At 42.8% G+C, this 12,008-nt stretch overlaps 1 long non-coding RNA gene across 1 annotated transcript in view; it reads left to right on the forward strand.

Annotated features, from left to right (window-relative positions):
- LOC117877438 overlaps positions 1 to 12,008 on the forward strand; it is a 76,813-nt gene that overhangs the window by 3,993 nt on the left and 60,812 nt on the right. The window lies entirely within an intron of this gene.

Below are 12,008 nucleotides of genomic sequence, written 5' to 3' on the forward strand. Positions count from 1 at the left end.
GGGGGGGGGGGGGGGTGTGGGGGGGGCGGGGGTGGGGGGGGGGGGGCTGTCAGAGGGGGGGGAGTGGTTGGATGGGGCGTGGGAGTCCCAGGGGTCTGTCTGGGGGTGGGGGTGTGGATAAGGGTTGGGGCAGTCAGGGGACAAGAGGCAGGGAAGCTTAGATAGGGGGTGGAGTCCTGGGGGGCAGTTAGGGGCACGGGTCCCAGGAGGGGGCAGTCAGGGGACAAGGAACTGGGGGAGGGTTGGGGGGTTCTGGGGGGGGCGGGAAGTGGAAGGGGCAGGGGCGGGGCTAGGGCAGGGCTCCTCCCGTCCTCTTTTTTGCTTGCTGAAATATGGTAACCCTACATTAGGGAATGAACAAGGCTCCTATCCTGGGCTGCTCTTTCCATGTCCTCTATGTTGTTAACTCCCATAAATTCTCTGCCTCAAAGGTGGAAGGATTCTTTCACTCAGCCCCTTTTAAATATTCCTTTAGCTGTCTGATGGCACGCATGCCATGGTAGACATTCTGGCTTCATTTTTAATGTATCCTAGGTATTTCCATCTTCTTGCCCATATAACTTTGGAGATGAGGAATAGATGAACTCTTGATTAATCTTGGCATTTGTTATACATTCATTCAATTTAATACCTAGTATTTTTCCTGAAGCATTTGCTTTTGAAGGCATTTAGACAGCTATCTGTATCTTTGATGGATTTCCAGCTTTGACAACCATATGTGAAGGTGGAAATAACATTTTAACTGAAGACTTGTAGCTTTTTTTTAAAGTTGTGGATTTTCTAAGAACAGTAATTTTGTTACGTAAATTGTTATTTCAAGAACATCAAATGCACAGTGTTTACATGTGCATATACATGAATGTAACCTTGTTTTCAACATTAAGGGCCTGATCCATTGCTAACTAAACTCAGTGGGAGTTTTTCAATTGACTTCAGTGAGTGCTGGATCAGTCCCTAAATGTCCCAATATGCTAACCTCACTCTCTCATGAGTAATCCATACTCTCACAAGCAGTCCCATTGAAACCGATTACAGCACTTGCATGAGATATCAGTTGTGTGAATCAGGTTCACAGGACGAGGGCCTGTGAAGTAGATTAATGGCCATCTCTTTTGTAGCACTGTGATTTTTTTTTTTTTTTAGCACATTGGCAGAGTAAAGCCTCCCCCCCACTCCTTTTGATTGATTTTATAGGAGCTTTTCAGTTAATGTCCGAGGGGTTTTTGAGTCTTTTTAACTGCTTTTGAAAAGCAAGCACTGGTTAAAACAGTTTATTTTTCTATGGGGGAGAATGGTTACATTTGCCAAATACAAGGGTAGCAAATTATTCACCCAGCTCCAGGACCCACAAAAGAAGGTACGGGGCCTTCTTCTCCTCTCTCGGTGGTGTAAATCAGGAGTATCTCTAACAACAATGAAGTTATACCAGTGTAAAATTGGTGTGAGATGAGAATCAGACCATGAGATTTTAAAGTAAAGATCTCCATTATGCCTGAGGCTCTGGCTGAGTCTGGGAAGTTAGCCACTCTTTTATCAGAACAATGTGATTATTCTTTGAGGCATGCTGGGCTCAGCCTTGCCCATGACTTAGCAGCTATCCCTCAGTCTCACTGATGAGCTGGCAACATCAGCTGTGTGTAGTGGGGCTTAATTAGAAAGTCTGACCACAGATGTTACTTAAATAAAGCGGTGCGCTTACTAGGGGGGGAGAGAGGCGTTAGGGAGAATTCCCCACTAGGAAGGGTCTGTAGTTTAGAGTGGCTAGGGAGCAGCCCTATAGGAGTAGGGGTAACTCCTGGAGGCTTACAGTAGATAGGAACCCTGAGCTAGGATCCACAAGGACCAGAAAATGAGATAGAAGCCCATGGGGGCGAAAAGGCTAGTTTAAGTGTATTTGAACTCCAAGGGGGGAAAACCCTAGTGGGGTTGGTACCCTGCCAAGGAGGAAAGAATTGAAGCTGAGCCCAGGAAGGGCAAAGGACCTTTTGTTTGTGAAGCTGAACCCAGGAAGTGGACTGAACTGTTGTGAGACTTGCCTAGAGGGCAATTTCTCCATAGCCATCGAATTTTGTGCAGCTACATATGTGTTATGCAAGTTATTTAATTAGCTAATTGCATACTTGCAAATAGTTTGCATAGAACCATAAACTTCAACTTAATAATTTGTTCCAGTATCTTTCCAGATATCAAAATTAAGATGATTGGCCCTGCCTCAAGCAACATAGGGGCAGTGGTGGGGGTTAGGCATGGAGCTGCACAAAACATGGCAGCTATGACTTGGGTTGCCAAGCTGGGGGAGTGCAATTTCTAGGAATTGGGTAGTATCTCTTTAAATACCGCTAGCAGCCTTCACTGTCTTCTATGATCCTGATGCCACTGGAGCCCTGCAGAACTGTAGTGTACACCGTGCAGCAAGGCCTTGTACCTTGCAGGGAGTTGGTAAACAAGGTTGGAAGTTGCAATAAAATCCATCCAGCCATTTTTAGTTTACCAGAGATATTAAGAATTGCATATTTTGCTGGTTAGGAAGACATTATGAGCTAACCAAACAAAGCCTCAGAAACAGTTATGTTTGAAACGTCAAGCTTGAAATACTCCAGTGCAGAATTCTGCTTTAGGTTTGGGGAGGGAAAATATAAGAGAAAGGAAGTTAATGGATAAAAATAATGTCCCATACAGCTGCAGAATGTTATTTCCCTTGCTCATTTACAGCAAGTAAAAAAAAAAGTTAAACAGCCAAGTGTTCAGCTGTCCCTAGTCTACAAAACAGTTGCTTGATCATTTGTGCCCTTACTCGTGTATTCTTATTTTAAGAGTCACTTTCAACAAGCGTCAAAGTGCAGCAATAGTAGAGTGGACAGCAGCAAACTGAAGATGCAAAAGGAGGGGGATAGTATGTCATTAACTAAGGTGTTTTCACTCTTGCCAGCATTCTCAGCTTTACAGCAACATGAAAAAGTGAAGCAGAGTGAGCCAGACACCCAATTATCGCTAACGTTTTTACTAACCACACAGGCTTTGTCTACACTGCATGCTTCCTTGGGCAGCATGTATAGTCTACTCGGGTAGGCCCCCTAGCATAGGTTTAAATACCTGTATAGACAGTGAGGCTTGTCTTAGGGGATCAGAGTACAAGCGCACCTGAAGGATGTGGGTATGTACCAGAGTACATACCCTACACGGGTCTCTACATGCTCAAGCTGTGCCTTCCAGTCAACACTGCTAGTTTTAGCTGAATAGCTACTAAAGCCTCTCTCCACTGCAGGAAAAGACTCAAGCAGCAAGGAAAGGCTCTGGTGGGGTGGGCAGGGGAGGCAGAGGGAAAAGTCTTTAGCAGTTCCCCTGCAGAAGGGAAGGGCTCCAGCAGTGGGGAAGACTCGGGCAGCAGGGAAGTAAACTGGCAGGTTGAACTTTTTCCCCACTGCCTCCCCCTGCCAGAGCCTTTCACTGACATGTGTAGCTACATACACCTCTACCCCAATATAATGTGACCTGCTATAACACGAATTCGGATGTAACACGGTAAAGCAGTGCTCTGGGGGGCGGGGCTACGTGCTCCGGCGGATCAAAGCAAGTTCAATATAACGCAGTTTCACCTATAACACGGTAAGATTTTTTGGCTCCCGAGGACAGCGTTATATCGGGGTATAGGTGTACTACAATATAGACACAGCTTGCTTTTCACTGTGCCATGTAGCTTCACATATCCTACATGCTGCCAAACATGGAGTGGAGTGTAAACATAGCCATGTACAACCACATATGCAGTTGTCATCTGCTTCATGGGGTCATTTTTGAGAGTGTCTCATCCATTCAATATGCATTCTGTTTTTAGTACCTAGATAATTGAAGCTCCAGCAACATAAGTGGGGAAGCGAATGAAATTGGACAGTGCATCTGTAAAACTCTTTCTCCAGGATGACCTTCGCAGCAGACAAAGTAGAGCAGACAGTGGAAGTGGAGAGTTATAAGTAGGGCTGTCAAGCGACTAAAAAAAGTTAATCGCACTATTAAGCAATAGAATACCATTTATTTAAATATTTTGGGACATTTTTTACATTTTCAAATAGATTTAAACTACAACACAGAATACAAATATTGGTCCTGTAAAAAAGAAAGTGTGTTCAGTTCACCTAATAGAGATTGCACTACAATACTTGTATCATGAAAATTGAACTTGCATATGTAGTATTATAAGCAAAAAATAACTGCATTCAAAAATAGAACAATGTAAAACTTTAGAGCCTACAAGTCCACTCAGTCTTAATTCTTGTTCAGCCAATCGCTCAGACAAACAAGTTTTTTACATTTGCAGGAAATAATGCTGCCCACTTCTTGTTTACAATGTCACCTGAAAATGAGAACAGTCATTCGCATGCACTGTTAAAGCTGGTGTTGCAAGATATTTATGTGCCAGATATGTTAAACATTTGAATTCCCCTTCATGCTTCAGCCACCATTCCAGAGGACATGCTGATGATGCTCGTTAAAAAAATACATTTATTAAATTTGTGACTGAACTCCATGGGGGAGAATTGTATGTCCCCTGCTCTGTTTTATCTGCATTCTGCCATATATTTCATGTTATGGCAGTCTTGGATGATGACCCCGCACATGTTCATTTTAAGTCACTGCAGATTTGACAAAACACACAGAAGGTATGAATGTGAGATTTCTAAAGATAGCTACAGCACTCAACCCAAGGTTTCAGAAACTGAAATGCCTTCAAAAAATCTGAGAGGGATGAAGTGTGGAGCATGCTTTCAGAATCTTAAAAGAGCAAAACTCCAATGCAGAAACTACAGAACCCAAACCACCAAAAAAGAAAATCAACCTTCTGCTGGTGGCATCTGACTCAGATAATGAAAATGAACATGCGTTGGTCAGCACTACTTTGGTTGGTTATCAAGCATACTGTCATCAGCACGAACGCATGTCTTCTGGAATGGTGCCTGAAGCATGAAGGGACATATGAATCTTTAGCGCATCTGGCACGAAAATATCTTGCAACACCAGCTACAACAGTGCCAGGCAAACGCCTGTTCTCACTTTCGGCTGATGTTGTAAACAAGAAGCGGGCAGCATTATCTCCCGTAAATGTAAACAAAACTTGTTTGTCTTAGTGATTGGCTAAACAAGAAGTAGGACTGAGTGTACTTGTAGGCTCTAAAGTTTTACGTTGTTTTGTTTTTGAATGCAACTTACAGATTTTTTTGTTACATAACTGCACTTTCACAATAAAGAGATTGCACTACAGTACATATACGAGGTTAATTGAGAAATACTATTTCTTTTGTTCATTTTTTCAGTGAAAATACTTGTGATCAAAAATATAAAGTAAGCACTGTACACTTTGTATTCTGTATTGTAACTGAAATCAGCATATTTGAAAATGTAGAAAAACATCCAAAAATATTAAATAAATTTCAGTTGGTATTCTGTTTAACAGTGTGATTAAAACTGTGATTAATCGAGATCAATTTTGTTTTAGTTAATCGTGTCAGTTAACTGTGATTAATCAACAGCCCTAGTTATAAGGTAATTTGAGGACAGGCCTCCTAACCTCTTTAAAAAGTACTCTGGAGCTTCTTCCAGGGTGGGTGGGTGGGTCCGATTTGGGTTTCAGTGAGACTAACCAGCATTACCTCAAGTGCCATAGGTATGCTAGACAAGTATCAGCAAAGCTGCAGTCATAGCAGCTCAAGGCCAATGCTCTAGCACAGGGATCCCCCAGCCTGGACCACACATTAATAGAGGATTGTCTCATGAACATCTCCCTCCCATTCACCAACCCAAAAACATCCCTTGGGCAACCACTGCTCCTCCAGACTGCAAACAAAATTTGCATTGAATCCCATGAGCCAAGGAGCTAAACAAAGCAAGGACAAGATACCTGTGCTCTCTGGTTTATAGAGGTGGCATATTGTCAGGGAGCAGCATGCCCTGTCTAAAGAAGAGAGACACCCACCTTTGTCATTAGGAAGTGGAGTTTCTCCATACTCTCAGCAGTGGAAATCTCCCTCCGGACTCCCAGAAGGGCAGTGACATTTGAATCAAGACCTAAGGCTGCACTGTGGGAGGCAGCTCCTTTCAGAGGTACTTGGGGACAAAAGGAGGGGGGTGGATGGGAATTGTTTTAGCTGCTTCACTTTAACTGTTTTCAGGAATTCCTAGAAGACATTTCTACAAATAATCACTCAGCATGGACCGCAAATGGCCAGCCTGACCAGGGAGGAGATTCAGTTGAGGCCACAAGAGTTATAGACAGAGCTAGACTTCGAACTGCTATGGACGGAGGTGAAATCGTTGGAGACTGATCAAGGAGCTCTAAGAGGGGTGCTCATCTATTCAACACCATATGTGGAGAGACAAAGCTTATTCACATCCCATTGTTGGGAAAGGCATTAGACATTCATAGGGCCTGATCCTGCTCTTGCTTACACCAATAACTGCAGTACAGTTACACCTGGTTCACACCAGCATCAGTGAAAGCAGGATCAGACTTATAGAAACTAGAGATGACAAAACCCTGTTTGGTCCATTCAGATCACCTCTTTCTCCCCCCTTGACCCATGGTCCTGGCCTCAGGATTGTGCCTTGTCAGTTTCTCAAAAGCTTTGTCCTTCCAGTTTTAAGTGACTAAATATGGGACTTCCACTGTTACCCTCAGGACCTCCAGACATCTCTGAATAGATCGGATTGGGGTTTGGCAACTGGCAGGTCACCTACAGCTCAGAAGCCAGGGGATCAAAATGAGGGATACAACCAAAATCAGCAGCAAGATAAGGGAGCCGGATATGATATGTGGATTCATATCTTCATCAAAACCAGTGTCTCTGCTCTATTGCAGTCAATGGCAAAATTCACATCCACTTCAGTGGGAACACAACTGGACCTGAAGAGTTCTATAACCGTGTTGCAGTCAGGGATGCCCTTCTCTTGGACTGTTGCCCCAGTGCAGTGCTAGTTATCGCATTACACCAGCACAGCCTGGTTGGCACAAGCTCCCTGTTGGTTTCTGGGTGCAGTTTAAGGAATTTTGGAAGGAGAAGCATTCAGAAAGTGGACAAAGTAATCCCCAGGGGGATAGTCATTCTAGACTTGATTCTGACTAATAGGGAGGAATTAGTTGTGAATCTGAAGGCAATTTGGATGAAAGCGGTCATGAAACAATAAGTTTTTATGATTCTAAGGAAAGGAAGGAGTGAGAGAAGCAGAATAAGGACAATGGAGTTTTTTGTTTTTTGTTTTTTTTAAAAAGGCAGAATTCAACAAATTCAGAGAACAGGTAGGTAAGGTCCCATGGGAAGAAAATCTACCAGAAAAATGATAGAGAGTTGGCAGTTTCTCAGAGACGATGTGAAGGGTACAACAGCAAACTATCCCAATGTGAAGGAAGGATAGGAAGACCAGAAAGAGCCAAGATGGTTCCATCAGGAGCTTTTTAACGACCTGCTAATTCAAAAGGAATCCTACAAAAAGTGGAAACATGGATGGATTGCTAAGGAGACGCACAAATATTTGGGGACAAAATCAGAGAGGCTAAGGCACAAAATGAGTTACATCCAGCAAGGGACATAAAAGGCAATAAGAGGTACTATAAGTACATTAGAATCAAGAGAAAGATGAAGGAAAGTGTAAGTCCTCTATTTAGTGGGTAAGGAGAGCTAAATAACTGATGATATCAAGAGGGCTAAGGCGCTTAATGTCCATTTTGCTTCAGTCATCCCTAAAAAAGTTAATTGTGACCAGTGATGTAACACAATTAATATTAACCAAAAGGGGGGAAGGAACACAAAGCAGAATAGGAAAAGAATAGGTTAGACTATTTAGATAAGTTACATGTATTAAAATTGGCAGGCCCTGATTACATTCATTCTAGCATACTTAAGGAACTAGTTGAAGCAATTTTGGATTTTTAGTGATTATTTTCATGAACTCCTAGAGGATGTGTGAGGTTGCAGAAGACCGGAGAAAGGTACATTTCCCTATCTTTAAAAAGGGGAACAAAGAGCACCTGGGGGATTATAGACCAGTCAGCTTAACTTTGATACCTGGAAAGATACTGGAACAAATAATTAAACAATCAGTGTGTAAGCACCTAGCATATAATAGGGTGATAAATAATAGCTAACATGGATTTGTCAAGAACAAATCATGTGAAATCAACCTAATTTCCTTCTTTGACAGGGTTACTTGCCTAGTGGAGGGGAGGGGGAGTAGTAGAGGTGATTATATCTTGATTTTAGTTAATCTAGTAAAGTTTTAGCTTTTGACACAGTCCCACATGACATTCTCATAAGCAAACAAGGGAAATGTGGTCTAGATGAAATTACTATAAAGTGGATGCACAACTGGCTGAAAGGCCATATTCAGAGTTATCAATGGTTCCCTGTCAAACTGAGAGGATTTAACCCCTGGGGTTCCGTAGGGGTCTGTCTTGGGTGTGGTACCAGTCAATATTTTCATTAATAGCTTGGATAATGGAACTGAGAATGTGCTTATAAAATTTGCAGATGACACCAAGCTGGGAGGTGTTGCTTACATTTTGGAGGACAGGATTAGAATTCAAAACAATTTTGACAAATTGGAGAATTGATCTGAAATCAAAAAGATGAAAGCCAATAAGGACAAGTGCAAAGTACAACCGTTAGGAAGAAGAAAGATCCATGCCTGCAAAAGGGGGAAATTAACAGGCTGAAAAATATCTAGGGGTTATGGTGGGTTATGAATAAGTTTAGCAATGGCATCACATTGCTGAAAGGCTAATATTACTCTGGGGAATATTAACAGGAGTGTTGTATGTAAGACATGGGTGGTAATTGTCCCGCTGTACTTGCAATGGGCGAGGCCTCCGCTGGAGTGTTCAGTTCTCAGTACCACACTTTAAGAAAGATATAGACAAATTGGAGAGAGTCCAGAGCAGAGCAACAAAAATGATGATACAAGGTTTAGAAAATCTGACCTATAAAGAAAAGGTTTAAAAAAAAACCATGGTCATGTTAAGCTCTGTTTTCTCAAGACTAATCAGGCCCACCCCAGTTTCAAATATGTTAAGGGCTGTTATAAAGAGGAGGATGATCTATTCTCCATGTCCACTGAAAGTCAGACAAGAAGTAATGAGCTTAATTTGGAGCAAGGGAGATTTAGGTTAGATAATGGGAGGGACGGGGACTTTAACTATAAGAATAGTTAAACTCTGGACCATGCTTCCAAAGAAGATTGTGAAATCCTCATCATTGGAGGTTTTAAAGGACAGGTTGGACAAACACCTGTTAGGGATGGGCTAGGTTTACTTCGTCCTGCCTATGCATTTATGAAACTCCTTCTGAGCTTCCAATATTCAGCTGCTCCAAGTTAGGGAGGCTAACCTCCTGCCCCCACAAATATCAGCTGTGACAACGTGCACAATTTTACTGGCACACTTTAATTTTTATTCATGGTAGCTATGCCAGGGATCAGTTGCCCTGCTTGGTGTCCAGGAATCAAGGAGTTAATTCCAGGCTGAGTGGAGAGTAACGAATCTGAGGTGGGGATTGGAGGCCTAATCTGGCTTTCAGGGGGAGCCCAAGAAACTCTAGAAATAATTGGGAGCTCTGCTAAGCTGTGGGGTTGTGGTCCTGGAAGAAAGCTTTGGATGAAAATCTCACTTGGCCAAAAGCTTTTGTAGCTGAACAAGTTGATCCTCTCCACCAGTTCATAATTGTCCTCAAGAGACACACTCAGGCTGTAAGGATAAGGTAACCAATCTGGGTAAAAGCTCAGACAATTGCAAAGCCACAATACAGTTAACCTCCATGCATAGGTAGAAAATGTGGTGCCTAACAAAATGGTAGACAATAATAAAAATGTCAGCAGGACACTTTAGATCAGTGCGTTCTGGCTTAGTTAAAGGCTATGAGGCTGTTTAGATTAGTAGCTTCCCTTGTTAGATTCAGATGAAGGAAGTGGTGACCAGCTAGGGAAATGTTACCAGAGTGTTTTTTCAAGCTCAAAATTTCAAATACAAGAGGCCTAAGGTGCAGTTTCTACACTAAAATGCACCTGCAGAGTCTGTGGAATTAGGGTCCTCAAGATTTAACCAGAACCAGTAGGGGAGAAGTTAAGTGACCGTGAGAAAGACTAGCCCTAGGTAGTTTAAGGTTTATATAGCCAATATGTAAAGGAGGGGGATTGTACATTGTCTCTTCATGGCTGTATGTCTCATGTTTTACAGAAACCACCTTTTAAAGCACAAAATATTACCCTAAGCCTGGGTTATGTATTTAGGTTGAGCCTCGTCCTGTGTAGGTGCCCAGTATGGGAGGGCACAGAGAGCTAGTCTGTCCTCTTGTGCCCTGTGCATGGACCAGGTGTACTTTTGGTATTTGTGCTTCCAAGGCACTAGAATCCCCGTGTGTGAGAGAGAGAGAGACACCATGTTCTCCCCTCTCTGCCAGCTCCAGTCAGTGGAATTGGGCTATTGCCAGGTGGCTCTATGCTACATCCTAATAAAGATAGAAGTGTGGCATTGCTGTAGCACCAGGGTGTGTCTACACCTGCCTCCCACAGGCAGGGCTTAAAGCCACAATCCTACCCTATGAGAGCTGCAAATTGTGATGATAGTTTGAATTCTGAGCTGGATTTCTCATGTCCCCACCCCCAAACAATTAGGGCCATTTGTATCTTGGGTTTAGTGTAGGTCCATCTCTGGTAAAGTGCATGTCTAAAACTGTATATTGGCTACATAAGCCTTAAACTATCTGGGGTTAAAAGAACAGGAGTACTTGCGGCACCTTAGAGACTAACAAATTTATTTGAGCATAAGCTTTCGTTTGTTAGTCTCTAAGGTGCCGCAAGTACTCCTGTTCTTTTTGCTGATAAAGACTAACACGGCTGCTACTTTGATACCTGGGGTTAGTCTTTCTACAGGTCATCTACCTTCTGCCCTGCTGGTTGATGTGAAACGTGACAGCAGGCCATGCTCTACCTCATGATGTAATCTGGAAAGGGTCATGGGCAGAACCTTTCCAGTGAAGGGCCATAACGCAGGAACGCTTACACCCCTCAATGTGCAGCATTGTGTCAAGGAGGCCATTCAAACATGCTGACTTCTGATTTTTCTGCTACCCAGTCAACATTAAAAATAGGGACTCATTCTGCCATCTAGTGGCAATTTGTGTCACATTGCTCAGTCTAGAAGTTTAGCTAGCCTAGGCTAAACTAAATTATTCCATCTTGTCTTGTTTCTTTGTCAAAAATGATTACAGAGGGATAAATCCCTCTAATTTTTGTACATAAATCTGGGCAAATACTGAAAAGAATTTTTGTGACTGTTCAGCTAAAGTTTTACATTAATTTGCTTCACTTTTATCTGGCCTTTGTTTTCTTTCCTGGGATATTCTAGAGCAGTGGTCCCCAAATCTTTTACCTCACCCCCAACCCCAGAACCAGGCCAGGAGCAAGACTGTGGCTCCAGGTGGGGGCACATGGACAGGGGTAATGGGGACATGGGGCCAGGGCCAGAAGTGGAGCTGGGTGGTGCTCCCTTCCTGCCTCCCATGGGGGCTGGCCTGGGCTGCAGCCATGCCCCCCTGAATGTTTCTCCATGTCACCTTAGGGGGGTGCACCCCACAGTTTGGGGACTTCTTTGCTAGAGGATGAATTTGCTGGCAGGAGTAGTCTCAAGTAGCAAATTCTAGGCGAGAATATTCACAAAGTGAACTTTTGAGTTCATAAATGTGAATAAACCTGCTTCTACATTGGGCTCACTGAGAGAAAATGGAAACAACAATTGATAGCTATGTCCAATCAAAACTGCTCTAAACCACAAATGTCACTTCCTATAAAATACATTTAATGAACTACTTGTGCAGTCTACAGATCAAGAAGTAGTCATGCTAATGATTCAGTGACTGATTCTGATTACATAATGAAGTTGAGAAAATTGTAAGCTGTTTGCAGACAATTTGCAAACAAAAGTTAAATTTGTCTGATTATTTGTCTGACTCTTTGCATAGTCTTCCTTT

The sequence above is a fragment of the Trachemys scripta genome, chromosome 4 (assembly GCF_013100865.1).
Source record: "Trachemys scripta elegans isolate TJP31775 chromosome 4, CAS_Tse_1.0, whole genome shotgun sequence".
Classification (NCBI taxonomy): Eukaryota; Metazoa; Chordata; order Testudines; family Emydidae; genus Trachemys; species Trachemys scripta.